The sequence below is a fragment of the Pimephales promelas genome, chromosome 6 (assembly GCF_988280905.1).
Source record: "Pimephales promelas chromosome 6, fPimPro1.hap1.1, whole genome shotgun sequence".
Taxonomy (NCBI): domain Eukaryota; kingdom Metazoa; phylum Chordata; class Actinopteri; order Cypriniformes; family Leuciscidae; genus Pimephales; species Pimephales promelas.
Window position 1 is genome coordinate 17,294,792 of NC_142774.1, and position 12,107 is coordinate 17,306,898.

Consider the following 12,107-nt stretch of genomic DNA (forward strand, 5'->3'; position numbering starts at 1 on the left):
TTAAATTGTGAGTTTTTGAGTGTGTGATATGCTTCCGCTTTTACATGTCAACGTTTAGACCTCATCATTCATCACGCCTCCTCCTCTCTGTCCACTTAGCTTGTGGCAGATTGCATATTACATCAGTAACCATGGAAATGCCTTTCCAAAGGAACACAGAGCGACTTCTTACCATTAGTAGAGAGAGAACGAGAGACACGAGGAAAGAGGGAGGGACCTCAATAGCCAAACTCTTCAGTGTGAATTATTTTCCATTTCTCCCCGACAGCCTGTCATGATAATATTTCAAGAATCATGACAGGATCCATCCTACGCTGAAGTTACTTTCTCGTTTAGTTATTCAGCTGAGAGATGCAGAGTCTTAGCCTGGTTCAACCAGACTCTAGTTCATTTCATTTCCACATAGAGTCTGGAACCGCTCCATTGAGAAACGTTTCCTTCCTTGTAGGCGGGTTCACTATTAAAGTTCAAATCTATAGGATCTGCCCAAAGTCACTCACGATCTGCCATAGCCAATCGCTAACGGGGTGTCGTGAGTGACGTATGTCACGCGCCGAAGAGGATTATGTTTACAATAGGATTTCAGTCAACGAGCGCCGCAGGTTTTGTTAATCTAGGAACAATTATTAATTCGAAATGTATATTTGACACGAAGGACAGTGATATATACATCCAACGGTGGAAGCTGTGTCTAATCATTACAAATACGCCGCTGTGGTCGTTTTCTGATCTGCCGCAAATGCTGTAACGTTAGCTGCTACAGTGAATGATCAGTCTGTCTCTGTCTGCAGATGTGTAATAAACAACAATTTTTCATATTACGTCTTATTGTTTCTTAATTACCTTAATTATGGTCTTCAAAGTATGTGTTTGTACATTTTTATATGGCATTTAGTTTTTTTAGTAAAACAAATCAACCATTGCCATCTAAAACTGAAAATCAAATATCTTCAAAGTATGGTTTTTCACATTTTTATTTATGACAATTATTTTTGGTAACACTTTAAAATAATGGTCGGTAGTTAACAAGTAGCTATGCAGGAAGTAATAGGTAGTACTGCATTAACACCTAACTTAATACTATTAACTAATATGGAAGCAATATTAACTAAGCAGTAAGTAATAGGTAATTTAGTACAAAGGTAGTTCCTTGGTAGGTATTTGATCGTTACTAAAGAATATATCCTCATTGAGAACTACTTGTGAACTAAGAAATAATAACCAATTAATTACTAATCACAAAAGTAACATGTCTAAAAAGTGAACAATTGTGGGGGTTTTATACTCTTAACATGGTCATAACATTTCAGAAGCATGTGCCTCAAATGGGTTCTTTGTGGAAACCAGTTTATAGTTTATATATCCCCCCAAATACATTAGCTAGGTTGAGATTGTGACCACTACTCTTGCCAGGATGGACGCATGTTCTCTGTTTATTTAACCCTCCTGTTATCCTCAAATCTGATAACACTTTTTACCCTCTGGGGTCAATTTGACCCCAGTAATTTAAACCTCCACAATATGTTTATTTTTTTTACAAAGGTTTGTCTCAGTTAGTTTATGTCTTTGTTGATTACTTAAGTAATGTTTTAAGTTGACATCCACCCACCCCCCCCCCTCCCCACCCCACCTAACCCCACCGAACCCCTTATACATCCAGAATAGCCATTGCACGACTATGGACAAATTTACAAATCAACATAAAATCTTACTGATTTGACCTAAAATTGGAAAACTATAAATACATCTGGTGTTTTATTTGTATTTTGTATTTGTAATATTTCTAAGTATAGATTTATGTAATCTATGACATTTGGAAAGAAAAACTATTTATTTTATCAAGGATAGTAACACGAGTTATGTTTGGGGTCAATCTCACAAAAATTATGTTTTCTCCTCCCCCATGGCACGGGAAACATCAAATTTCTCACAAAAATGATGTTTTCCCCTCCCCAATGCACAGGAAAGAATTATTAGTTATCTTGAGAATTATGTCACATGTCATGTGAACTACTAGTAGTTCTCGCAATACTACAGATATGGTTATGTTTGGTTAGAGCCCTAAAACAGAGGGACGTTTTTTGAAAATGATATTGAATATGTAAAATTACAATGAATATTATAAATTCAAATTATAACATGTTATAATGACCTCAATATAACAACCAAAACAAATGTGTGTGAAATTTTAATATTTCTTCTGTTTTATTATACAACTAAAAGAGCCTGGGGTCAAATTGACCCCAAGGAACACCGATGCTACGAAATTTGTACAGGACTTTGAAAAAATATTAGCAGGTTAATTTTATGTTTACAGAGTTGTCCCCATTAAATTAGGAAAAGTCATTCAATTTGAAGCAAAAAAAAAATAAAAAATTATGTTTTTACAGACGTTAAACATTGAATGGGGTCAAATTGACCCCAACGATAAGAGGAGGGTTAAAACTTAAACATAAAACAATCCTAATAAAGACAGTTTTTAAAAATAAAATAATTAGGAAGTGATGCTGACACTCTCATGATTGGATTAGTTCACTATTATGAGCTCTATTGAATGTCAGTCACATATATCTCAGACTCCAAAGACCTATAACTTTATGTTACAGTAGCTGCCTGAGGAGGACTTCTCTTTAGGACATGAATATAAACATTGATGTTCACTTGTCAAAAACAATTAGCATCTTTAATGAACAGTTTTACAGTTTGTTAGAATATTAGTGCCTCACAGAACCTGTACAGTATGTGTCAAATATAAAATTAAATAATTTGTATCATTTGTGAAAAAAATGTTAACTCCTCAATAACTATAAGCGTTACCTTGTCATCCCGCAGGAACTACTAGTGATGTTGCCCATTATTTTAAAGTGAAAAACATGTTAACTCCTAACTAACTACAAACATTACCTTGTCATGTTTACAAGGTAACGCTTGTAGTTAGTTAGGAGTTAACATGTTTTTCAAGGTAACGCTTGTCATGTTTACAAGATAACGCTTGTAGTTAGTTAAGAGTTAACATGTTTTTCACTTTAAAATAATGGGCCACATCACTAGTAGTTCCTGCGGGATGACAAGGTAACGCTTAAGTAGTTATTGAGGAGTTAACATGTTTTTCACAAATGATACAAGTAATTTAATTTTATATTTGACACATACTGTACAGGTTCTGTGAGGCACTAATATTCTAACAAACACTGTAATCTGGAAGATGTGGTTTTGCGCTTATCGTAACATAAATGCAGCCAATTTCTTCATTAAAGATGCTATTTTTTTTTGACAAGTGAACATCAATGTTTATATTCATGTCCTAAAGAGAAGTCCTCCTCAGACAGCTACTGTAACATAAAGTTATAGGTCTTTGGAGTCTGAGATATATGTGACTGACATTCAATAGAGCTCATAATAGTGAACTAATCCAATCATGAGAGTGTCAGCATCACTTCCTAATTATTTAAGGTTTATTTTTAAAAACTGTCATTATTAGTATTATTTTAGAATTAAGCTTTAAATAAACAGAGAACATGTGTCCACCCTGGCAAGAGTAGTGGTCACAATCTCAACCTAGCTAATGTATTTGGGAGGATATATAAACTTAATAAACTAGTTTCCACAAAGAACCCATTTGAGGCACATGCTTCTGAAATGTTATGATCATGTTAAGAGTATAAAACCCCCACAATTGTTCACTTTTTAGACATGTTACTTTTGTGATTAGTAATTAATTGGTTATTATTTCTTAGTTCACAAGTAGTTCTCAATGAGGATATATTTCTTTAGTAACAATCAAATACCTACCAAGGAACTACCTTTGTACTAAATTACCTATTACTTACTGCTTAGTTAATATTGCTTCCAATCCTCATTGAGAACTACTTGTGAACTAAGAAATAATAACCAATTAATTACTAATCACAAAAGTAACATGTCTAAAAAGTGAACAATTGTGGGGGTTTTACTCTTAACGTGGTCATAACATTTCAGAAGCATGTGCCTCAAATGGGTTCTTTGTGGAAACCAGTTTATGAAGTTTATATATCCCCCCCAAATACATTAGCTAGGTTGAGATTATGACCACTACTCTTGCCAGGATGGACGCATGTTCTCTGTTTATTTAAAACTTAAACATAAAATAATCCTAATAAAGACAGTTTTTAAAAATAAACCTTAAATAATTATGAAGTGATGCTGACACTCTCATGATTGGATTAGTTCACTATTATGAGCTCTATTGAATGTCAGTCACATACAGTATATCTCAGACTCCAAAGACCTATAACTTTATGTTAGGCTACAGTAGCTCCCTGAGGAGGACTTCTCTTTAGGACATCAAAATAAACATTGATGTTCACTTGTCAAAAACAATTAGCATCTTTAATGAAGAAATTGGCAGCATTTATGTTACAATAAGCAGAAAAACCACATCTTCCAGATTACAGTGTTTGTTATAATATTAGTGCCTCACAGAACCTGTACAGTATGTGTCAAATATAAAATTAAATTACTTGTATCATTTGTGAAAAACATGTTAACTCCTCACTAACTACTTAAGCGTTACCTTGTTATCCTGCAGGAACTACTAGTGATGTGGCCCATTATTTTAAAGTGAAAAACATGTTAACTCCTAACTAACTACAAGCGTTAAACGCTTGTAGTTAGTTAGTAGTTAGTTAGGAGTTAACATGTTTTTCACTTTAAAATAATGGGCCACATCACTAGTAGTTCCTGCGGGATGACATGTTAACTCCTAACTAACTACAAGCGTTACCTCGTCATCCCGCAATGTTTACACAAGGTAACGCTTGTAGTTAGTTAGGAGTTAACATGTTTTTCACTTTAAAATAATGGGCCACATCACTAGTAGTTCCTGCGGGATAACAAGGTAACGCTTAAGTAGTTAGTGAGGAGTTAACATGTTTTTCACAAATGATACAAGTAATTTAATTTTATATTTGACACATACTGTACAGGTTCTGTGAGGCACTAATATTATAACAAACACTGTAATCTGGAAGATGTGGCTTTTCTGCTTATCGTAACATAAATGCTGCCAATTTCTTCATTAAAGATGCTAATTGTTTTTGACAAGTGAACATCAATGTTTATATTCATGTCCTAAAGAGAAGTCCTCCTCAGGCAGCTACTGTAACATAAAGTTATAGGTCTTTGGAGTCTGAGATATATGTGACTGACATTCAATAGAGCTCATAATTGTGAACTAATCCAATCATGAGAGTGTCAGCATCACTTCATAATTATTTAAGGTTTATTTTTCATGTCTTTATTAGGATTATTTTATGTTTAAGTTTTAAATAAACAGAGAACATGCGTCCATCCTGGCAAGAGTAGTGGTCATAATCTCAACCAAGCTAATGTATTTGGGGGGATATATAAACTTCATAAACTGGTTTCCACAAAGAACCCATTTGAGGCACATGCTTCTGAAATGTTGTGACCACGTTAAGAGTATAAAACCCCCACAATTGTTCACTTTTTAGACATGTTACTTTTGTGATTAGTAATTAATTGGTTATTATTTCTTAGTTCACAAGTAGTTCTCAATGAGGATATATTTCTTTAGTAACAATCAAATACCTACCAAGGAACTACCTTTGTACTAATTACCTATTACTTAATGCTTAGTTAATATTGCTTCCATATTAGTTAATAGTATTAACTTAGGTGTTAATGCAGTACTACCTATTACTTCCTGCATAGCTACTTGTTAACTACTGACCATTATTTTAAAGTGTTACCTTTTAAGTTAAAGACCCGAACAAAGGAATAAGACCTCATGTTTTTGTTCATGTTCAGTTTTGTGTTCGTTGTTTGTGTTTCCAGTTTGTATTCGTTCAGTTTGTAACTGTTAAGTTTGTGCCTCTCTCTAAAACCAGCAAGAGAGTGTTCTGTTCGTGCTTCTCTTTGAAACAAAGAGCGTGTTCGCATGCTTCTACATCGACTAGACCAAATTCGACCAGCAGACGAATAACCCATCAAGATCAGGGTTACAATTCAGCTCATTCAGGCCATCCAACTCGTCTTACTTCCATTTCTTTCCTTTATTTTCTTTTTCGTAAGAGTTTCGTTTCAAAGTTAAGTTTGCTGCAAAGCTTCGTTTCAAACGGCTCTCCGCAACGAGCTTCGAACCGTAAGGACTCTCATTGCCTGCTAACGCCCACGTGACTGGCGAGCTCAGGATCTTCCATTCAGGCACTTCAAAGACGAACCAGCCACGAGGACCCGGGAAACCCCCCTTCGACACAACACTGCGAAAGGAATTCCCTAAACCACGCGGACACAAGCAAGTACTCCAGAATCTTAGCTGAACTGGTGCTTAATGTAAATTTAATAACCTCTCTAAGAAACGAAGGTTCAAATTAATGCTTGGTGGTCCTTTCAGGTCATGTCTTACGTGCATATAGAAAGTTGAAACTTTCTCTCTCACTCTTTCCAACTCTTTCCCTTTCCGCGGCTGTATGAATGTGTGTGTGTGTGTGTGTGTGCGTGATTATGTTTAGACCTTAGTTTTGTGTTTAGAAGCTAATAAAGTCTTCCATATATTTGAAAAGATAAATTTTCTTGTGTCGTGTTTGCACATTTAATGTCTTGTACTGTTAGATCTAAAGTGACCCTGTTAAGACATAGTGTTTCACTATAGATTGGGTATTTATATCCTTGCAAAGGTTATAATTACGTCCCGTTCAAATGAACTCTAAACGAGTCGTTTGCTCGGTCCATTAGTGATTCGGTTAAGATTCATTGTAAATCAATGAATCATTCCCTTTGAGCTAAATTTGCCTTCGGCCCCCTTAAATACATTTTATGTATATTATTAAATGTTGCATTTGCTACACAGCACTAACGTGGAAACCAGGAGAAACATTGTGCCGTGAATGAACAAGTAATACTTTACGTCCACAGACCAGCAACATTCACCATGGATTTAATATAATAACACTAACTGTAACCAGTTTGGCTGGAATAGTGACATGCTTTCAAGTACGTCACACATCTTTTTACAGCACTTCAAAACTCAAATATTATATAAATAAATATATATTTAAATGTTATTATTAATGTGATGACCAAAACATTGTTTGTTCATTCTTCAGAGATGACTCCCATTTAGAATTGATTCCTTTTATTGTCCTTTTCAGGAAATTTTTTTTCCACCATCTGTACGTACATTACCTCACAAATACATAACACATGAAAAACATACATAACATAACAAAAAAAAATTACATGTTTATAAACCTCAAAGTTTCAAGATGTAGGGAAACTCAAACTTATTTAAAAATATATATTTTTTCTTTTTTACAAATAGGACATTTCTCTGGCATTTCTTTCTTTCTGCTGTATCGAAAATGAACCGAACTGTGACATTAAAACCGAAGTACGTACCGAACCGTGATTTTTGTGTACCGTTACACCCCTAATATATTTATATATAAAGAAAAAACATAGCCTCTACTTTTAAACAACAACAAATGTTTTATTCAAGCTTAATGCATTATTTTTTGTTACTTGAATGTGGCAAGTTTCATAAAAAGAAAACATCTTGATCGGATTCATGGATACAGTGAGTATATCAAGTCCATCAATACCCATAAAACTTACACAGTCCTATACCGCATCCTGAATCAACATTTCATTTGGTAATGTTTAGCCGTTTTGATCGATATGCTATTTAATGTTGATGATCACGTTATTTTACATATGCATCTGCATTAATACTATTGATTGTTTCTGCTTCTTTTCACCTCTGCTTTGATCCGGAGATTCTGTACTTTTTCAGAAGATGCCCAATAGCGCCCCCTGATTGCATAACGTTGAAAACACTGAAAGTTGGAAAATTCCGTCAATTGCAGGGAAGCATTGTCTCATAAATGATGGAAAAATCCAACAATGGCAGGGAAAGTGTTATACAGCAAACACGAGGACAGTCTGAGGAATATTTTTTCCAATTATTCTGCAGAATTGGTTATTCGTTTTGAAGCCGTTATCTGTGAATGTATTTAGATTTAGGCACATCCCTAACCTAAATCCACGCTTATTGTTTATCAGAGACAAGAGCAGCAAGAGAAAGGAGGAGTGAGTGGGCCTGAATATTCTTGACTCAACTGGAAGTTAATTAAGCCAGCTCCAGCATTCCATCACTCTCCCTGCCCCCTGTCTGTCATTCATGTGTGGGCCCTTCTAAGCAGTCATTACTGTGGCATATCGATCCAAGCTGTGACAAGGTAGCCATTCAAAGAGGAGGAGTGTGAATGGAAGAGACCTGGGGGTAAGGGAATGTAGCATGGTTATGTGTATCCACAAATAAAATGTATGCAATACAAAGAAACATATATATATATATATATATATATATATATATATATATATATATATATATATATATATCTACCCAGACAGCAAACTGACATTGAATCAACGTGGAAACGACGTCTCTCATGACATTGAAACAACGTTGATTTGCTCATCGAATTAACGTTGAACCAACGTCAGACGCGGCATTCTTCAAAGCTAACTGAAATCGAAAATTGGTTTGCTTTCATAACGTTGAAACAACGCGTTGATTTCAAGTTGATTTTCCGTTAGTTTTGAAAGAATGACGCATCTGACGTTGGATTAACGTTAATTCGATGAGCAAAACAATGTCAGATCAACGTTGTTTCAATGTCATATTTCCACGTTGATTCAATGTCAGTTTGCTATCTGGGTACACACCTATTCTCCCACTCCAAAAACTCTTTCCTCCATCGTCTGCACTTCTCCTTCTCTAAACACAAATTAAAATTCAGGTAAATACCTCTGCATCGAATTCAGCTGATTGCCTTTGGTCCCTCAGTGGCAAGACCTTAATAGATGAATATGAATTCTTGTGAGCCAATATATATGCTGAACAGTTAAGTGGAGAGGAACACTCATCTGTGCTGCCGAGTAATGAATAAAGCACGGATAAACTTTTTCCTATGTTTTCCTTTCCCTGTTTTCCCTCCTATCAATACCACATCATCAACTTTTTCAGAGTTGAGAATTTTTTTACTGGTGCTCAGTCTCTTTTTAAGTAAATGGATGACTAATTCCTCCAGTGTTGAGCTAGAAAGAACAAAGAACAATGAACAATGAGGCAGTTTGTCTTTTAAGCAAGTCAGTCTCCATCTTAATAGAGAAGGGCCACAACGTTGATCATTATTGAACATGAGTGATTTGGAAAAATCCAGCCTGCATCATTTATCTGGAGAGTGAAAAGGAAGCAGGAAACGGCAATGCAGGCTTCAGTAGAACGACAGTAAAACTCTTAGCTGAGGCTTCAAATAGGACTTTTGTTTTACTGCCTTATTAAAATCTTAAATCACTTGGTCTTATTTGTAAGTCTCCTCAAAAAAAAAAAAAAAACAACTTTAGAATATTTACTGTTTCCCATTGCAGATTGCAGGTTGCAGACCAAAACTCATGGACTATATTTTAACTCTTATGAATTGGAGGTGCTATATGTATATTCAGCCCGTTCTCATCCTTTAGCGTCACATAAAACGCTATATGACAAAACGGTGCCATACTACGCACATGGCACCCTTTATCGTTAATATAACACGCGAACCCAAGACGTCATAAATCCTTTAGCGTGAAAATGACACGCAGACCCTACCCCACACCTAAACTTAGCCCTCACAGCGCGTGTTATATTAACGATAACGGGTGCCATGTACGTAGTATAGCGCCATTTTGTCATATAGTGTTCTATATGACGCTAAAGGATGAGAATGCGTTGGTATATTTAAGCGGCCTCTATCAGTGAGGCGTCTTGCGCGTGCTCGAACACAAGAGCGAGCACTCATGGTACATGGCTTTCAACACACCGGAGAAAGCATCACACAACATGCTGGAAACTCATGTAAACTCCCACTAATGTTACAATAATAGGCTACTTTTATCATTCATGTATCTTTCACAATCAGCAATGTCAACATAGGTGAATGTATAATATGATAACGAAAACAGTCAGTGAACTAGACTGAACAATTTCAATGTAACAGTAAGATAGTAGGAAGTAACATTTCTGTACTGAACGTGTCTGGAAATGTGTATTATAAACAATGATAGTAGTGGGATGAGTGACGTTAGACAGTAGATCTACACAACATAAAATAAAAGTTACATCCTAAAGCACCTACTTTTTGTTATCCTGGAACAGTCGTTTATTCATTTCATGTCTCATGTTGTAGTTTTACCTTGCTATTTCATTACAGTTTACCGTCAGTTCAACATATCTGAAAACGTGTATTTCATCACAATAAAAAGAGCATAGGTCTCTCCATAATTCAAATGCTCTGCCGATGTTGATCCGTGTTTTCAGACTCATATCGTTATCTTCAGTGCCGTCACATAGACTGTATATACAAAGGAGAGAGGCTCGGGAGCGTGCATGCACATCACATTCAATGGATTTCGCAGAAAATCCGACCTGGAGATTTCACATAAAAATAGGAATACTGGCCTTCAGAGGTAATGGCAAAACCCGACAAGTGGATCATTGTAATATGTGATTACAACCTCTTCACACCAGGCTCGTGCACAATTCAGAATTGAATTGAGAATGACTACTAAATTCCAATTCAATTCTTGAATTTGAATTTAATTTGAATTGATGTCAAAAACAGGATCTAGAAATCAATTCAAATTTGAATTAAAGGAAACAGAATTACAATTCAATAAAAATTCTAAGAAATTCATATAGATATTTTAATTGAAGTGTTAAACAATGTAGCTTTACATAACACAATATATGTCAGATATGATTGGATATTATATAAATTATATTAGTTTGAACTTCCAGGAAATATTTTCCCCCAGCAATGAATGTTAAAAGCTCTAGTCACAGAACAAATAATAAGTTTGATCTATTGGAATTGTAAGGCCATTTCGGAGAATTACTTTAGTAAATCTTTAGGGGGAAAATTTTCAAATTAAAAGGAAATTGCATTACATTTGATAAAGCAATCCAAATAAATTAATCTAAACTACATTTATAATGGGTTAACTTATAACAGTGAGCAATTACATTTCCAAAGTAACCTTCCTAACCCTGACTGTGGGGAATGCGGGGCACAACGTAACGCGGGGCTAGTTGTAACACGCTTGTTTTAAATACTTCCACACGCTAGCATGAGGAAACTTGATGTATTTACTAGTTGCCATTTCAACACTATACAGCGCCAAAATTCAGAGATCTTTGTAAGATATCACTGAACATTTAACCATAGCAAAAGTACATTTCCTACTTAAGTTAATTTTTCATCTCTATTTTTTGTGTTTAATTAAAATTAGACAAATTGTATTTTTTTTAATCTCAAATCTGTAGTTTAACAGTTGATATAGTCCTTTAATGCTTCGCTAACTAGCAGACGACACTAGCAGGGTTTAAACCCCAGTTGTGCAGTTGGGGCATGTTGTCACCGCGTTACATTGTGCCCTTATTAGAAATATGCTATTATATTCTATACTTTTATGAATTCTATTGAGAAAACATGAGAAACATGTAAATAAAGACTGAAACCAAATGTTCAGAAATGATTAATTATTATTTTGTTTTGAATTATCCTGTATAGTTGTGTTTTACTGTGTGTTTGTTGTCAAAATCAAAAAATAGATTATTTTTAATTATTAAAAATGCCATTGTTTTATTTGAAAAAGTTAATAATTTTATTTTATTAAGAAAATATTTTGGTTTGACTACGCGATCCTAGGGCGTCATCTAACTGACGCGAAAGGGCGCCTAAAGCGTCAGATATTGAAGCATGGTCAAAATGTAACTTTACTAACTGAACGCTTTATTGGTAGCTGGCCCTTTAAGAGCAACCACTGTGGACAGAGACACGGATCTCACACGCGCCTCATTCTCTCACGAGTCACAACTCTTTATGTCCATCATAAGACTGCTCTTATGTTATGAAGATACTCGACAAATTATATTTTGGCTTAATTGTGTTGTTGATGTTCGTTCAAGCGCGAAAGAGAACTTCTGGCGTGCGGTCTGTGCATGCGCATGCTCGTCTTTCTGTGAGTCACATTCAGGACATTCACATTCAGGACAGGCAGAACGA